General features: G+C 39.8%; 1 protein-coding gene across 1 annotated transcript in view; it reads left to right on the top strand.

Annotated features, from left to right (window-relative positions):
- LOC119654261 (sortilin-related receptor-like) overlaps positions 1–18947 on the top strand; it is a 144386-nt gene that overhangs the window by 70365 nt on the left and 55074 nt on the right. The gene's annotated exons all lie outside the window — the stretch shown is intronic.

Raw genomic sequence — 18947 nt, 5'->3', positions numbered from 1 at the left:
CGTCACCTAACAGATTTGATCTTCAAAACAATGTAAATAAAAACTTTAGACATGTACCTACATTATAAAAGATAAATAAATATTTTCCGATGCATACAATAGTTTTTATTGAGTTTTGAAAAAAGGAAGTTATGCTGCCGCACCCTGTATTTCTCGGTTCCCGAAATGTGATTGCAAATGCGTTCATTTATTTTATTTTTGTTTTTATAATTAAATTTAAGAACTCAAGAGTAATCCTTATAATAATTAATTTTTTAATTTAGTTAAAACTTCTAATAATTAATTCTTGTTCGTCCAGATTAAATTTTTTTTTTCATTATTGAAAATGACCTCAAACAATTTTTTTACTTATTTAACTTTCATTCTTTCGATAAATGAGTAAAGTTCTTTTTACATTACTTCAGTTTGGACTAATGTAAAAAGCACCAAATTGCCTGTAGTTGCCAGAAACCCCTTTGTGGGTCATAGCTCGTTAACCACACCTACGCGTCTTCGTTGATAGTTTCTGGAAATATATTTCTGTCACTCTCCCGGCGATGACGGGAATGGCGAAGGTGTTGATTGCCATGATTTTATTTTTTCTGAACAGCTCAGTTTTCAGCACGAAATCCAGACCCCGTTCAAATTCCCCCGGCAACTTATGATAGATTTCATTATTGCCACAGCAGATGTTGTTGCTTGAAATACGCCGAAGTATTTGTATACGGTGTGTGTTGAATGGTGATGTCAAGCAAGGAGCGAAGTTGGTTCTCCTCTTTGAAATACACTTTGATGCCGTCAATGTCCACTATATGTCTTTATGGGTAATTAAAATTTATTGCGTACTTATATATATATCTTAAATTATTTGTTAACGTATAAATTTATAGACAGGAGTCCTTCTCCTCCTCTATCGATTCGGTACTCAAACTAACACTGAAAAACAATTTTCGATGTCAAAAATTATTTTTCGATGTCATGGCACGAATCACACTTAATGTACATTTCGGCAATATGCCATGTTTAACTTGGAACCCGTATTTGCTTTTATGCAAAAGATAGGATAGCGGAATCAAAACCAAACGAAACCACACCGGGCTCATAGAGTTGCCTTGGGAGATGCCACCCCTTATTGGTATCTGTATTTGTGATGATATCAATAACTTGGTGCTCCAATTCTTTATCACTGTCCTCAGGAGAGGAACGACATTCGGGTTTAAGCGTAATACTTGTAGTATCCACAAATGTGATACCGACTCAAAGGCTGATTTATAATCGAAGTAGGCTTTTAATGCGTTTTTAATGGACAGCCCACTTTACGCTGCCGTATCGATTATAAGCTGTTCTTTACAGCCTTGGGATCCTTTTGCGCATTATTTCTGCTCCTCAGCTACCAATTTATGAACATCAAGATATTTGGAGATGTTCACGCACAGAACTGAAGTGAAAACCTTTTTTTGGGTAGGGAGGTTAAATGCATATATACTCAAAGTGTAGGACTCCTGTTTCAGACAGACTACCAGCTGAAACATCCCGCTGGAGCGTCTAAGACTCTGGCTTTTGCAGGTCACGCCTATTCAGTATAGGAGGATTCAGCAAGCCTCAGCTACCCTAGCATTTCTCCTATCCATCTCGCTGTCTTTCGTTTTAAGAATACCTTGAGGGTTACGTGCTCCTCGGCTCCACGTGTCCTCGCTTTGTAACATGATCTCATGGTATCAGGAAACGCAAGACACCCTTCCATAGAAAGGTGATGGCGTTCCCAACTTTTGGAAAAGAAAAGGGGGGGGGGGGGGGATGAGGATTATGGAGTGCACATCCCGATATTCAAATCAATATTCCGATAAATGAACCGATTTTACAGACGAAAGGAAATGATTTCGCAAAATTAATGGATAAAATAGATTTCATATTCTCACAGAGGTGGATTCAACGTTTTCATTTACATCACAGAATTGTTCCTGGAAAATTCATAGGAGAATTTGCTAGTGTAGTCAACCGAAGTGAAGGCTGACTGCGACCAAAGTTCTGCGAAAAGTTTTCAGATAACTAAATTTATAGCATTGATGAGCCCCTTGTGATAAAACTATCAAATTTAAAGAATAAAAAAGAATACCGGTTGGAAAATGAGCAAGGAGAGGATAACAGTTTTGTTCAGAGCAAGTATAACTTCAAAAACATTATGTCGTTTCCGCCACAATATGCGGTTAATCCAAGCGTTTGGATGATCTCTACTGTTTTTGGAAAATATATTCGAAATTGGGGACGGAGACTAGAAAAACAAGTTGGAATACCGGAACCTGGGTACTTCAGGTATAAAGATTTTATGTTCATCTATCTGAGATTGATGGTAGGGTGAAGGTGATCTTTTCACTATCAGCTATGACCAAAACCAGCTTTTTGCCCTCCTTTGTTTAATTCAAAACCTGACAAGGATATGAAAAATTTTTCGAAAGCGCCAAGTTTGCACCAAGACTGGTTTCAGCTGATGGGTAGTTTTAAGCCCGCCGGGGTTTGCAGGTAAATTTCTAAAATATATTAATATCATCATCAACCGCGCAACAACCGGTCTAGACCTGCCTTAATAAGGAACTCCAGACATCCTGGTTTTGCACCGAGGTCCACCAATTCGATATCCCTAAAAGCTGTCTGGCGTCCTAACCTACGCCATCGCTCCATCTCAGGCAAGGTCTGTCTCGTCTTCTTTTTCTACCATAGATATTGCCTTTACAGACTTTCCGGGCTAGATCATCCTCATCCATACGGATAAAGTGATCCGCCCACCGTAACATATTGACCCGGATTTTATCCACAACCTGACGGTCATGATATCGCTCATAGATTTCGTCGTTATGTAGACTACAGAATCGTCCATCCTCATGTAGGGGGCCAAAAATTCCTCGGAGGATTCTTCTCTCGAATGCGGCCAAGAGTTCGCAATTCTTCTTGCTAAGAACCCAAGTCTCCGAGGAATACATGAGGATTGGCAAGATCATTGTCTTGTGCAGTAAAAGCTTTGACCCTATGGTGAGACGTTTCGAGCATAACAGTTTTTGTAAGCTGAAATAGGCTCTGTTGGATGACAACAACCGTGCGCGGATTTCATCATCGTAGCTGATATCGGCTGTGATTTTCGAACGTAGATAGAAAAAATTACCAACGGTCTCAAAGTTGTATTCTTCTATTTTTATTCTTCCCGTTTGACCAGTGCGGTTTGATGTTGTTGGTTGGTTGGTTTTCGGTGCTGACATTGCCACCATATACTTCGTCTTGCCTTCATTGATGTGCAGCCCAAGATCTCGCGCCGCCTGCTCGATCTGGATGAATGCAGTTTGTACGTCTCGGGTGGTTCTTCCCATGATATCGACATCGTCAGCATAGGCCAGTAATTGGGTGGACTTAAAAAGGATCGTACCTCTTGCATTTACCTCAGCATCACGGATCATTTTCTCGAGGGTCAGGTTAAAAAGGACGCATGGTAGGGCATCCCCCTTGTTGTAGACCGTTGTTGATGTTGATTGGTCTTGAGAGTGACCCTGCTGCTTTTATCTGGCCTCGCGCATTGGTCAGGGTGAGCCTAGTCAGTCTTATCAGTTTCGTCGCGATACCGAATTCTCTCATGGCCGTGTACCGTTTTACCCTGGCTATGTTATCATAGCGGCGGCGGATTTAAAGTCGATGAATAGATGGTACAACTGGTGTCCATATTCCAACAATTTTTCTATCGCTTGCAGCACAGAGAAAATCTGATCTGTTGCTGATTTGCCTGGAGTGAAGCCTCTTTGGTATGGGCCAATGATGTTTTGGGCGTCTGGGGCTATCCGGCCTAGCAAGATAGCAGAGAATATCTTGGACTGTGTGATATCTCCTTTTTAAGGTTTTGTGTGAAACAAAACCTTATTAGAATCGAAACGGTGTCTGTCTGTCACACCCGATTTATTCGGAAACGACTAGACCGATTGTCACGAAAATTGGTGAGAGTATGTAATCTGGTGTTCCCTTTACATGCAGTAAGTGGCGCCATCTTGTGTTAAGTAAGGGGGGGCTCCCCATACATGTGAATGGAGGATGCAAATTTTTTTTTCATAGAACGTAGCCATGTGGGGTATCAAATGAAAGGTATCAATTAGTACTTTTCGAAACTGGTTCAATTTTTGATATTGAGTGAAACATAGGGGAGTGAGGGCTCAAAATATGACCCCCAAAAAGTGTAACAGGTCTCGTTCTCAGAGCCTATCCAACCGAAAAATCTGGAAAAAATCGCAGTGGTGCATCTCTACGAAATCTAGGCTTCAAAATATATCCGGTTCCGATATCTACACAAATAAAGTTAATATTAGTATATTTCGACATTTTAGAAATTTACCCGGCACGCCCCTTATGTTCATCCCGGAAGTACAAAATTTGACATGCGTATAATAAAGAGCATAATGCACAGTTTGATCGAGTTTGAAGAAAATCCAACTATTACTAGCAAAGTTATAGGGGGTAAAACTTTACAATTTTTTGTGAATTTCGTGCACTCTACAACCTGCATGACGTCATCATCACATATCAATTCGTCAATACCACAACGAAATGAGTTCTTATAAATTGGATCCCAGAGAATTATTTTGTTTTAGTTTTTTAGTTATTTGTCAACCAGACATGTGTGTATGTAGGTATATAATATATGTGTGCTAATGAACTTTGCAGGTAGTGCCAAATTCAAATAGATATAAGAAGTAAATCGGAAATATGGGTACGATCAATTTATATACGTGCATATATGTGTACAGTATTCGGAAATAGGCAGTTTGTTTGCTTAGGGTGAGCGTAATATCTATGGCTGTAATATGTATGTATGTATATGTAATATGTCTCGTAGTTTGGAAAAATATGAAGGATTATGTTGGATTTGTAGCTATATACGGATAGATGGCGAGAGTACTTCGAGCAGATTTCAACTGAAGAATTTGCTCATCCTCCACTTCCACAATCATTGCCGACATTTGGAGCAGTTCCACCAGTCAGCGCAACTGAAGTCGAGGAGGCAATAAAACAAATGAAATCGGGGAAAGCAACAGGACCTGACGACATCGCATCTGAGCTCTGGAAAGCGAAGAGCTGGGACCCAACACTGTGGCTCAGTGAATTATTTAACCGGGTTATTCAGGAAGGAAGAACACCATCTGACTGGCAAGAAAGTACCACTGTTCCAATATGGAAAAAGAAAGATAGCCCAGCAGATCCGATTACTTTCCCATACCATGAAGATTTTTGAACGCATTCTTGACAACCGTATTCGCGAAATCGTTGAAATAACCGTGAATCAAGCCGGATTTGTCAAGAACTGCGGAACTACTGACGCAATACACGCTGCGCGGTTACTCATGGAGAAACACCGTGAGAAGCATCGCCCTCTTTACATTGCCTTTCTGGATCTAGAGAAAGCGTTTGACCGTGTACCACACGAACTCATCTGGTATGCTTTACGACAACACTTCGTGCCAGAAGAACTCGTGCGCTGGGTTCAATTGCTCTACCACGATCCGAAAAGTAAAGTTCGAAGTATGGCGGGTGTATCAAAACCGCTTCGTGTCTCTGTTGGTGTTCATCAAGGAAGCGCCCTCTCACCACTCCTCTTTGTCCTTGTTATGGACACCGTTACACGGGATATCCAACGTCCAGCGCCCTACACACTGCTTTATGCAGATGATGTTTTCCTAGCATCTGATAGCAAAAATGATCTCGAGCAACTTGTTCAAAAATGGAATGATCGCCTCATGCAACACGGTCTCAGATTGAATTTAAACAAAACTGAATTTTTGAGGACCGATCCCCATGAAACAGGCACAATCACTGTCAGCGGCAGTGATCTGTCCAGAACTGAGCGATTTAAATACCTCCGGTCAACGCTATCAGCCAATGGAGAACTGCGTTATGAAATTGCTTCACGCATTAACGCAACCTGGATGAAGTGGCGTTCCACAACTGGTGTCCTTTGTGATCGACGTATCAACGAACGTCTCAAATCTAAAATTTACCGCAATGTCGTCCGTCCAGTCGCTCTCTATGGTTCTGAGTGTTGGCCGACCATAAAAGACAATGAACGGCGTCTTGCGGTAATGGAGACGAAGGTGCTACGTTGGACTAGTGGCGTCACACGTTTAGATCACATCCGAAATGAGGATATCCGCGATCGTTATGGGGTTGCACCGATCGTGGAAAAGTTGCGAGAGAGGCGTCTTCGATGGTATGGTCACGCAGTTCGTGCAAACGAGAATTCACTTGCCAAGATTGGTCTGAACATCGAAGTCGATGGTAAACGACCAAAAGGCAGACCTAAGCAACGGTGGCTTGATACGCTGGATGGGGATTTGAAAGCCTCGAGATTGCACCCAGATCAGGCATTCGATAGAGTCAAATGGCGAAGCCAATCACGACGAGCCGACCCCGCTTGTGAATGGGACAAAGGCTGAAGAAAAAGAAGAAGAATGTTTTGTTTCACACGTACCATGAAGTTTATGGTTGCAACAAACATCATCGAGTGATAATGTCTTTGATCCGGGCATTTACGGTAATTTTGCTCACGTTGACGACGAAGTGCTCACCTCTGAAATTTTGACGGGCAAGGAAATCATAAAGGCCATCAAATATGAAGTGTGTTGAGAGTGACGATATATTTTACTGAACAAAAGGAATATATTTTTTCTACGAATCGAACTGAAACAGTAGACAGCGAATCAGCCAACAGCTAGAGAAACTTTTCGGGCGGTCAACATTATGAAAATATTGGAGGGGTCTAGATCCTAAGGGCACGTGTTTTAAAATTGTCGAAAATGAGCTAAGCATGGTACTGGATAGCGCATTTTAAGCCTCATCGCATGGTATACAAACTTTCTTCCGTATTGCTCTCTTTCAAGATAACATTGGGCTATTTGCACCAGCTTTCAAACGCGATCATAATGTGATCGACTTTTGATAAAAACAACAGTCTTGGTCTTGGCCTCATGATCCAGCACATATTAAGGTGCTAAACCTCCCTGGGAAGCCGAAAACAAAAAACAAATCACCAACGACTTTTTTGGAACTTCCAAAATATAGTTTAAAAACCATGATCATCATCAACGGCGCAACAACCACAGTATCCGGTTTAGGCCTGCCTGAGTGAAGAACTTCAGACATCCCGATTTTGCGCCAAGGTCTACCATTCGATACCTCGAAATGCTGTCTGGCGTAATGGCCAACACCGTCGCCCCATCTGCGGTAGGGTCTGTCATGCCTTCTTTTTCTACCAAAGATATTGCCCTTATAGACTTTCCGGGCTGGATCATCCATCCAAGGGTCCCGCCTACCGTAATCTATTCAGTCGCATTTTATTCACAACCAGACGGTCGTGGTATGGCTCATAATTAATAGATAAAGCAGTAGCTATATCCAAACTACAATTTTTTATTGCTTGGGATATGGGGGATCCTAGATCCACATCCACATATTGGACCGGACCAAATAGGTTTTGCCGTATATATACATTGGGGGAGCGACAAACCTCCTTCTCCAGTACGAAAGCTACTAAAAATTATTGCGATTAGAATATATATATAATATACACTTTTACACTAATTACTTTTAAACTAATTACCGCGGCGAGTTTTATTAGTTTCGAGGGGCAGTTACCTGAATCCGTGTTTAATAATCGCGTGCGTTCTCCCTAAAAATTTCTTCTTTCTTCTTTTCCAATACGCGAAGGTCATCGTTCGGTTTGCATCACGTAATAGCTCCAGATTTTCCCGTTGACTTCTATGTCCTTCGACAATGTGTGCTGCAACCGATGATCTTATGCGGGACCTTTGCTTCCGTACACTACTTACCGCTTCTTTGATGTGCTAATTAAATGTAGTCGTTATCAGGCGTTTAGTCTATCCTATATTTATATAACTTATTAAAATTGTTGCACGTTATTCGATAGATACCGTTTTTTTAGCTCCGCTGCGAAACGGTCCTTGACACTACCCAGTAAATTCCGGAGGTGGAAGATCGACTGGAACCTACAATTTGCACTTGAAACTTTTTTATCCAATTCCTGATGTTGAATAAGTTTCGTAGTTATTTAGGCTACGCAATCGTTTATCCTCATATAGGGGCCCAAACATTTTTTGGAGGATTGTTTTCCCGAACGCGGCCAATAGTTCGCAATTTCTCTTGCTAAGAACCCAAGTCTCTGAGGAATGCATGAGGACTAGCAAGGTAATTGTCTTGTACAGTGAAAGCTGTTGAGACGTTTCAAGCGGAATAGTTTTTGAAAGTTTTCTCCCTTTTTTCCTTTAAGGGGGGAACCACATTAAAAGGCCTCTATGTTTTTGTTTTTTTAAGTAAGAAAAAATTTGTAGAATCTAATCAAATTTCGGAATTATATTAGTTATATTCCGAGCAACTGTTAAGATTTCTTTTGAAAAATTTGTGCCAAGAATAAAGATGTGACATTATTCCGGTTAAGGAGGTCATCCCGTGTGAAGGCCGTTTTTTGGCTTTTTTTTAGAAATTTTTTGTAAAGAACTGGATAAAGATACAAATACGAATTTTTCACCATAGATTTATTAATATCTTGAGTGTGCATAGTAATTTTCCCATCTTGATCGCATAGTCGGTTATTGAAATACAGTGCAATTTATACACCCATCTCCAAAAAAAGGTGTTTTTCTGCTACCACGCTAGAGGGCGCTGAGATTATTTTGGTGTTTTTTCACGGTTCCTCCAATGAATAAAAAAAAGTACTAAGCGAATCGCAATTATCCTAGTTTGCGGATCGTAGAAACATGTTCTACATAAGTCCTGAAAATTTCAAAGAATTCCGTTGGAGAGATTTTGGGCTGGTGGCAGCCGATTTTCAACATGTAGTTTCGAGAAAAACGCATTTAAAAAGTACTTCACACGGGATGACCCCCTTAAAGTCATACCTAGGGTTCTTCAACTTCGGGGCAAGTAGCGGTTCCAAATTTTACCAGACTCCAAAAAGCTTTGAATTTTCCATTATTAACTCATTGTCTAAAAATAGGAACCTCAATGTTGGTGAAAGTAATCAAAATTAATAAAATTGCACCCGTTGAAAAAACAATTTTTAATTTTCACGATTTTTTTTCACAAATAACGCAAAAAAAACATTTTTTAAAATATGATATCATCCAACATGTTGGTTCGTTTTCATTACTTTTCAGTTGAATTCCTCCAAATTTGGAAAAGGTTTGGCGGAAAGAACCATTTGAAAAAAAGTGTTTCTCTAGGATCTGAAGACATTTTTCACTCTTAATTACTAACGAAATACAGTTGCAACAAATCCAAATGCACTGGTAGAAAGGACTGACGCGAACTATTTATAAATACGCTATTTACATTGCACTAAAGATTGAGTAAGGACATAAAGCGACTTCATTCCAGGCATTCGAGCCTGAGCCTCTACCCGATAAACTCTCGGTTCTACGCTCATAAAATCGAAATTAACACGAATTTGGCTTTGAAATTTTATCAGAATATTCTGGAATGACTTGGAAAAATAAAAAAAAAAGCGCAGGATTTGATACCTAAAAGTTTTGCTGTGTAACAAGTTGTTTATTGACACTAAAATTTAGATACGACGCACTGGATTTCCCGGTCCCTTCAGCGCGCTATGACTGTATAAGCAGGGCATCCTGTTTATTGTTGGAGGAAAATTGGTCCATAGAATGAATAATCCATCTTTTACCGTTACAGAATTATAGCGTTTTTCTTGAATACCATCAAAAAGCCTGATCTTCCCAAAAAAATTATAATTTCCCACTCCTGCCCAGCCCTACTTACAACCATAGATATTATCCTCACTCTAAACAAAAAAACTACTCCGAATACTGCACAGATATTTGCACGTATATAAATTGATCGTACTCAAATTTCCGATTTACTTTGTGCAGAAAAGCATACATATTTACATGTATAGTACATATATTAAGTATGGCTGATTTAATGTACAAATATATCTATTTGAATTAGACACTACCCGAAAACTTCATTAGCGCGCATATACTACATACCTACATACACACATCTCTTTTTGGAGTAATTGACATTCATATACAAATGACTAAGAAACTAAAATAAAATAATTCTTACTTCGTTGTGGTATTGACGAATTGATGCTTGATAGTGACGAAATTCACAAAAAATGGCAAAGTTTCACCCCCTATAGATTTGTTTTGGCGTCATTGATATTTTTTTCTTGTTTGGGTTACGTTTTTTATCGATGGTGGTGAACCCTTGAACTCCTACTAAAAGAATCGATCAAACGCAATAAAAGGTCCTTCTCAGAATGTGTAGGATGGATTTTCCTGTACAACTGGTCCGCCACCTGGGGTAAGTTTTCCACTGTTTTGTTCCATTGCATATGGCTGGGTGCAATTTATACCTCTTGACAGGTTCATCGGCCTCTGTATTGGAGTGTACCCCGGGACGCCGCTCACGTTTCTTCATTACACGATGGTTCTCTCATGGTTATCCCGGAGGAGTGAGTCGACTTGATCCAGACAAGAACAAGGATCATCACTGGCCTTTGTCGAGTTAAAGGCTATCAGAAACTTTTTCTTTTGTGTTTGAAACGCGCGGCGGTTCTAAACTTCAGACGCATGATCTTAAATCGAAAACAGTATGAATCAAGACTGGAACCCCGTAGGCCAGACTATTACCAGACTGAACTCTTCGGACTATAGCACAGGTTGCAAGGATGACAGCTTTTTGCATCTCTCTTCTAGTGGATTGAAGTAACATTCGACATGCGATCCCATTCTCTGCTTTGCAAGTTCAAAGGAGACAATTTATCATCTGCCATGACGGTGCCTAATGTACTCGATTGTAGTGCAATGTTTTTAAATTAAGTACCCCCCTTCTCCCTGATGACGTGGGAGAGTGATCCTCAATTTTTCGGCAGCTCTATCGTGCATGTTGTTTGAAAGAACTACCATTACCCGTCTATTGACATATTCTGAATCGGTATTACTCCACTGTATCACACTGAAAGTATGTAGAAGGACGAGAATGGCGAAGGTTTTGATTGCTACGGTTTTATTTTTCCCAAAGAGCTTTGTTTTCGGAACAAGATCCAGACGCCGATAAAATTCTCCCCGCAATTTAGATTTCATTATTGCCTCACTGGTGTTGTTACTTCCAATAAGTCGACATATTTGTAGATGTCGTCCGAATCCACACCCTCAATTTAAATGTTATTTTCGGTATGTTTTCCCCAAAACAATTGTCCAAACCCAACTGCATGCCGACATCGCTGCTGAATTGAATGGTATTGGAAGGAACGAAGTTGATTTTCGTCAGTGGCATAAAATTCACCTTTTCCGTGATTAACTTAGGATTTTCATAATTAAAAAAAAAAACGATAATATTTAGTTCATGGCCTCAATTTTTCTGTTATTAATTCTTTAGAAATAAAATGAAAATTAAGCACTTCACTCCATTGTTATAAAGAAAAAACAAAAACGCAAAATAAACGCAAGCATTCGTCTCTGTGCATTTTCTCTTGAAATATTACCAAATAACCAGAAAACATTTTGGTGCGTAGTGAGTCGGCATTGCATTGTAGTCTATTTAGTGTTATATCTTAAAGGGATAGATTTCAACCGTTGTAAGTTAATAATTAAGGAATTACAATATGGGACGAAAAGATCGAGAAACAACTGCGGAATAGCAAAAAATTGTAAATAATTTATTTAAACAAAGTCGTACATTCACAGAAATAAGTGAAAGTGCCAACGGGCAAGTAATAACTATTAAAAGCATTGCCTATATGTATCTGAGAACAGAAAAGTGCGAAAAAGCCCAAGGATCTGGCGACCATAAAAATTAACCGGGAATGAAAATTGCAAATAGTGGAAACAATTCAAAAAAAATCCCAGGTAAAATGCACCAAAAATAGGGGCTGAGGTGAAGAAAGAGGTAGGGAAAATCTTATCGGTAGAAACTGTAGGGAATGTTATTCGTGAGAATGGATATGAGGAGGAGAGGGATCACTGCTGATATGGGGTTGTATGAGCACTAATGGAGTGAGTGATTTGCACATTTTCGATGGGAATAGGGACCAGAAGCGTCGAAAGTATGGGTCCATCTCAAGATTACATTTTTGGTCAAGATAACGACCCGAAACACGTAACACTAAATATAAAATTGTGGCCACTCTACAATACTCCAAAAAGGTCTGAAACTCCACCACAATTTCCAGATTGAAAAATAAAATCCCGGCCAGACATATTTAAAAACAAGTCGGGAAACCGGAAGCTTGACGCTGAAGCGCTGAAGGTATAAAAGGTTTTGTGTTTCCCTATGTGAGGAGCATAACGTAGTTCTCCATTGGCTTATAGCATTGACTCGAGATATTGAAATCGTTCAGTTCTGGGCAGGTTACTGCCATTGCCAGAACTGAGCGATTTAAGTATCTCGAACGGCAGGTTACTTCCATTGCCAGAACTCAGCCCTACTCCAAAAAAAACAAGTCGGGAAGCTGGACGCTTCAGGTATAAAAGGTTTTGTGTTTCCCTATGTGAGGAGCATAACGTAGTTCTCCATTGGGTATAGCATTGACCCGAGATATTTAAATCGCTCAGTTCTGGGCAGGTTACCACCATTGCCAGAACTCAGTGATTTAAATATCTGGAGGGGCAGATTACTGCCATTGAAAGAACTGAGCGATTTAAATATCCCGAGTCAACGCTATCAGCCAATGGAGAACTGCGTAATGAAATTGTTTCACGCATTAATGCAACCTGGATGAAGTGGCATTCCCCAACTGGTGTTCTTTGTGATCAACGTGTCAGTGCACGTCCCAATTCTAAAATTTACTGCAATATCGTCCGTCTGCCACTCTCTATAGTTCTGAGTGTTGGCCGACTATAAAGGACAATGAACGGCGTCTTGCGGCAATGGGGACGAAGATGTTGCATTGCACTGGTGGCGTGACACGTTTTGACTACGCCTGAAATGAGAATATCCGCGATCGATATGGGTTTGCACCGATCGTGGAAAAACTGCAAGAGAGGCGTTTTCGATGGTGTGGTCACGTAATTCACGCTAACGAGAATTCAACAGCCAGTATTGATCAGATTACATCCTGATGAGGCATTTGATAAAATAAAATGACGAAACCGATCATCACGAGCCGACCCCGCTTGTGAACCGAAGGCTGAAGAAAAAGAAAAAGATGTGAGGAGCGACGAGTGCACGACAGCTCCGTGTAATATAGCTAAAAATTCCATTGTCCTCCATTTTCTAGAAAGCGATTTAAATAAATCATTTGATGGAAAGCCCTGTGTTGATAATGGTCACTCCCATACGCTTCACGCTCTGAGTTTAATATAATATTAATAAAAAAGGGCTAGGGAGAATTAGATTCTTCTTGAATGGAATTTTAATATTTCACTGGAATTTCAATTATTCTCGTTAATTGTGACGTCAGCATCTTATTTGTATTGCTTAGGATGCTGTTAATTAGCACGAAAGTGATAAGTTTAGACTGCTATAACTTTCCCACTAATAGTTGGATTTTCATGAAACCTGGCATGTGTATGCACGAGGCTGTCCTCTATGTCGGTGCAAAATTTAGTACACTTAGGATGAACTTAAGGGGAGTTTTTTAGTCTATTTCTAAAAGTTGATAATATACTATTAGTAAATTTTTTGAGCAGATACCGGAATGGGACATCTCTCGAAGATTAGATTTCACATAAATGTTTTACACAAAACCTTAAAAAGGGCTGCAGATAAATAGATTCTTCATAAATGTGACTTTAATATTCCACGCGAATGTCAATTATTCCGGGTAATTATGACGTCAGCATCTGATTTGCATGGCTTTGGAAGCAGTAAACTCGCGCGAAATTGCTAAGTTTGAACTGCTATAACTTTGGCATTAATTGCCTGATTTCTATGAAGTTTAGCGCACATACACGAAATTTTGTCCTCTATACTGATACAGAATCCGGAAGTCCTAGGATGAATTTAAGGGGGGTTTTTCAGTAAATTTCTAAAAAGTAGTAATATACTATCAGTAAGTTTATTTGAGCAGATATCGGAATGGGACATATTTTGAGGCCTAGATTTCATCTAGGCGCACCACCCCGATTTTTTTCGGATTTTTAGATTGGGTAGTTTCCGAAAATGAGTCCTGTCTCACTTCAAATGCGTACATTTTGACTCCTTACTCACGCACTTTGCAATTTATGCCAAAACCAATGTCAGTTTCGGAAAGTAAAAATCGAGACCTTTCATTTGATACCCTACACAACTATATCTGGTGAAAAAAATTGTTGAATCCCCCCTTTGCATGTATGGGGAGTCCCCCTTTAAACTACACCTAAATTTATGCGTGGGATTTCATAGTTCCCATCTGTCCACCAAATTTCGTTTGGATCGGTTTAGCCGTTTTGGAGAAAAATGCGTGTGACAGACAGACAGACATTGAATCGATTTTAATAAGGTTTTGTTTTACACAAAACCTCAAAAAGCCTTAAAAAGGGCTGCAGATAAATAGATTCTTCATAAATGTGACTTTAATATTCCACGCGAATGTCAATTATTCCGGGTAATTATGACGTCAGCATCTGATTTGCATGGCTTTAGAAGCAGTAAACTCGCGCGAAATTGCTAAGTTTGAACTGCTATAACTTTGGCGTTAATTACCTGATTTCCATGAAATTTAGCACATATATACAAAATATTGTCCCGTATGCTGGTACAAAATTCGGAAGTCCTAGGATGAATTTAAGCGGGGTTTTCAGTAAATTTCTAAAAAGTAGTAATATACTATTAGTAAGTTTATTTGAGCAGATATCGGAATGGGACATATTTTGAGGCCTAGATTTCATCTAGGCGCACCACCCTGATTTTTTTTAGATTTTTAGGTTGGGTAGTTTCCGAAAATGAGTCCTGTCTCACTTCAAGTGCGTAGATTTTGACTCCTAACTCACGCAATTTATGCCAATACTAATGTCAGTTTCGGAAAGTACAAATCGAGACCTTTCATTTGATACCCTACATTTCATCTGGTGAAAAAAATGTTTGAATCCTCTTTTGCATGTATGGGGAGCCCCCCTTTAAACTCCACCTAAATTTATGCCACTCGCTGTATGCGTGGGATTTCATAGTTCCCATCTGACCACCAAATTTCGTTCGGATCGGTTTAGCCGTTTTGGAGAAAAATGCGTGTGACAGACAGGCAGACAGACATTGAATTGATTTTAATAAGGTTTTGTTTTACACAAAACAAAAAGGACTAACAAATTGCTCTTCAGGAAGAAAGGGGAACCATTTCAAAAGATACAACAGAAAATCTCGTCATTTCACTGGTAAGCGGGTTACAAGCTATTATTAACAATAAAAGAAGTACAACACAATGCCGACACACTATGCAAAAAAATGTTTTGGTAACTACAGTTATCTGATAATATTTCAAGAGAAAATGCAAAGAGACGGATACTAAGTTTTGTGTGAGAAAAAGCTTTATTAGAATAGAGTCGATGTCTGTCTGTTATACGTGATTTATTTGGAAACGGATAAACCGATTGTCATGAAAGTTGATGAGAAAGTGTGATCCGTGGATCCTTTTACACACAGCAAGTTTTGTCTGGGGGGGGGGGGGGGGGCTAATTCAGATAGATATATTTTTGGATCGAACAACCGGTATTCAATATACATATGTATCTTTTATACACGAAAGTATATAGGTGTACCATCAATTTATATACATGCATATATAAGTATAGTATTCGGTAATGGGCAATGTTTGTTTGTTTAGAGTGAACATAATATCTACGTCTAAAATATGGAATGTCTACGTCTAAATGATGGAATATTTTGGATTTTTAGCGACATATAAATGGAAAAATGTGCGTAGAAAAATCCTTACATAAGCTGAATACAAACCTTTATACCCGAAGCACAAGCTTCCGCTATTCCGACTTGTTTGATGTGTAATACTGGTATTTATTTTGTGCTTTTGTTTGATCTTTATAGCAATAGAGTGAAGTGCTTATTTTTCATTTTATTACTAAAGAATACATAATAGAGAAAAATTTAGGACATGAACTGGACATTGTCTTTTTTATTTAGTTTTGGAAATCCCACGTTAATAACGGAAAAGGTGAGCAGACGGGTACTTTTTTGGCACACTGCGATGTTTAACTTGGAGCCCATATTTACTTTCATGCAAAAGATGGGATAACGCATTCAAAGCCAAACAAAACCACAGTGGGCTTAGAGAGTCTGCTTGTAAAATATCACGCCTGATTGGTATCTCTCCTGATGTTTGTGAGGATACCGATAGCTTCGTGCTCCAATTAGGCTGTCGAGATATTTTGTTTTTGGTGTATCGATTATAAGCTGCTCGTTACAGCTTCGGGAGCCTTTGCGCATCGTTTTTGTTCTTCAACTATCGATTAATGAACATCAGGATATTTTGAGATGTTCGCGCACAGAACTGAAGTGAGGACGACACGATGCCTAAGTCTCACATCCCTGGTGGTTGACGGCATAACCGTCAAAACTTTTCGTCCTTAGATCTTTATGCCGTGTGGTTATGCCGTCAACCACCAGGAACGGAAGAGCTGAGCGTTATATGGTTTGGGCGAATGGGAGCGCATCAAGGTACAGACGTCGACTCTATGACGCGTTCATAATCCACTTTCTGGGACTAATTCATGTTCCGGAACAGAATGTCGTCAATTAATACTGTGAAAAACAATCGAGTTGCCCTACCGACTAGGCAACAAATTTTCCACAAAGTTTCACTTGAGCTCATCAACTTACCGGGGTGAACAAAGGGGCAACTCGAATGCTCCACCTATAAGGCCCAGTAATCAGGAGAAGCTTAGTAACTGAGGATGTCGACCCAATTTATAATGAGGCTTTGATCGCATTCCAGCTCGCATCCACAGAATATCCTGAGATTCTCCTAGACGCTAGGCCAAAGATTCCAAAAATAAAATTTACTTCCGCTACTGCGACTGAGATTCACAGCTTGATCTACATTGCGGCTGCCACGGTTATTCGTCTCCATAATCAACATCTTGAAGCGAATAACAGGTACGGAAAAGTTGAGAAAGGAAATTGGCCGTGTTACGCAAGCACTTCTTGAAAATCCATCACCAACGTACAGATGCATTGCAAACATCATTGGAAACTACCACTTGCCCAATGAGATGCCAATCGAACAAATCCTTGAGGTGTTGAAGCAGAAACGGTATGCTCCAATCGCATCCGTAGGTATCAAAAGAGCATTCACCGAAGTGTCTGTCCTTCCAGAACCAAAGAGAATTTTATAAAAATCTCACAAACTCAGTTCGGGAAAGTAACCTACACCTGGATCAGACAGAAGATATCCGGAGAGGTGTTTAGAGCGAACGCAACCGTTGCAATTTAGAAGCAGCGTGGCTCCCACTCCTTATGTGTTCATGCTAGGCCATTCTTAAAATGACCATGCCTGATGTAACTGAAGTCGACGTAGAAGCAGCCCTTTATAAGGCATGTAATTGGAAGACACCAGGAGTTGATAAAATTCACAGCTCCTGGCTAAAGTGGTTTAAAAGCACTCACAGGGTATCATATTAGCTTTTCATCAAGCAGATGACTTTTCTCATCTCCAAGGAACAGGGTGTCCCTTGCCCTTCAAAATGTGGACCAATTACTTGTCTTCCTACCATCTACAAAGCCTTCATTTCAGTTCTGTTCGTGAACATCTCAAAACATCTTGATATTTGTAAATTGATAGCTGAGGAGCAAAAAGGATGCACAAAGGCTTCCGAGGCTGTAAGGAACAGCTTATAATCGATACGGTCGCTGTAAAATAGGCTACCCACCAAAAAAGAAATATCTCGACAGTCTACATCGATTATAAATCAGCCTATGACTCCATATTGTATTACGCTTCTACAAAATCGACCCGAATGTCGTTCCTCTCCTGAGAACATGATGAAGAATTGAAGCAGAAGCCAGCGATATCCATACAAATCAGGTGTGGTATTTTTCAAGGCAATTCTCTACTGTGGTTTTGTTTGGCTTTGAATCCACTATCCCATCTTTTGCATGAAAGCACATACGGTTTCCAAATCAAACATGGCGTATTGTCGAAATGTATATTGAGTCATTGAATATATATTGACAACATCATATTGTATGTCAAAGACGGGGACCAACTTTGCTCCCTGCTAGAAATCACCATCTAGTTCAACAGGGAGATCGGCATGCAGTTTGGTTTGGAGAAATGTCGCATAAAAACAATTGTTCAGGGAAGATACACCGATAATGAAGGATACAGCCACAATAACATCCAAATTGAGAGTATAGATTTGGACGACATCAACAAATACCTCGGCATATTGCAAGCGACAACACCTGCTGTGGCAATCATAAAATCTAATTGCTGGGGGATTTTGAACGGCGTCTGGATCTTGTCCTATAAACTGAGCTGTTCGGGAAAAACAAAACCATGGCAATCAATACCTTCGCCATTCCCGTCCTTCTATACTATCGGTGTATAGTGGAGTAATGCTTATTTAGAATTTGTTATTAGACGGGTAAGGGTATTTCTTGGAAACAATAACAGGCACAATAAAGCTACCGAAAAATTGAGGATCACCACGTCATCAGGGATGAAGGGGGGTACTTGATTTAAAAATATTACACTACAATCAAGTGCATTCTCTTCGTGAATTTTTCTTCGAGAAAGAATCCCCTAGCCAATTACATCAGACTACCGTCATGGCATTTTCTCCTTTGAACTTGAAAAGCAGAGAATGGGATCTCATGCCAAATGTTACTTCAACTCAACAGAAGATCGACATGTGGGAAGAGAAACCCATTCACAGAAATCATATAAAGAATTTTTTGTTGCCAGGCATTGATATCGAGCCTCGAACAAATTATTTACGTATACTATTTTATGAGACCGAAGCATTCTCAACTTC

This window comes from Hermetia illucens, chromosome 4 (genome assembly GCF_905115235.1).
Source record: "Hermetia illucens chromosome 4, iHerIll2.2.curated.20191125, whole genome shotgun sequence".
Lineage (NCBI taxonomy): Eukaryota > Metazoa > Arthropoda > Insecta > Diptera > Stratiomyidae > Hermetia > Hermetia illucens.
Note: the sequence above shows the minus strand (reverse complement) of the source record. Positions and strands in the feature narration are given on the sequence as shown.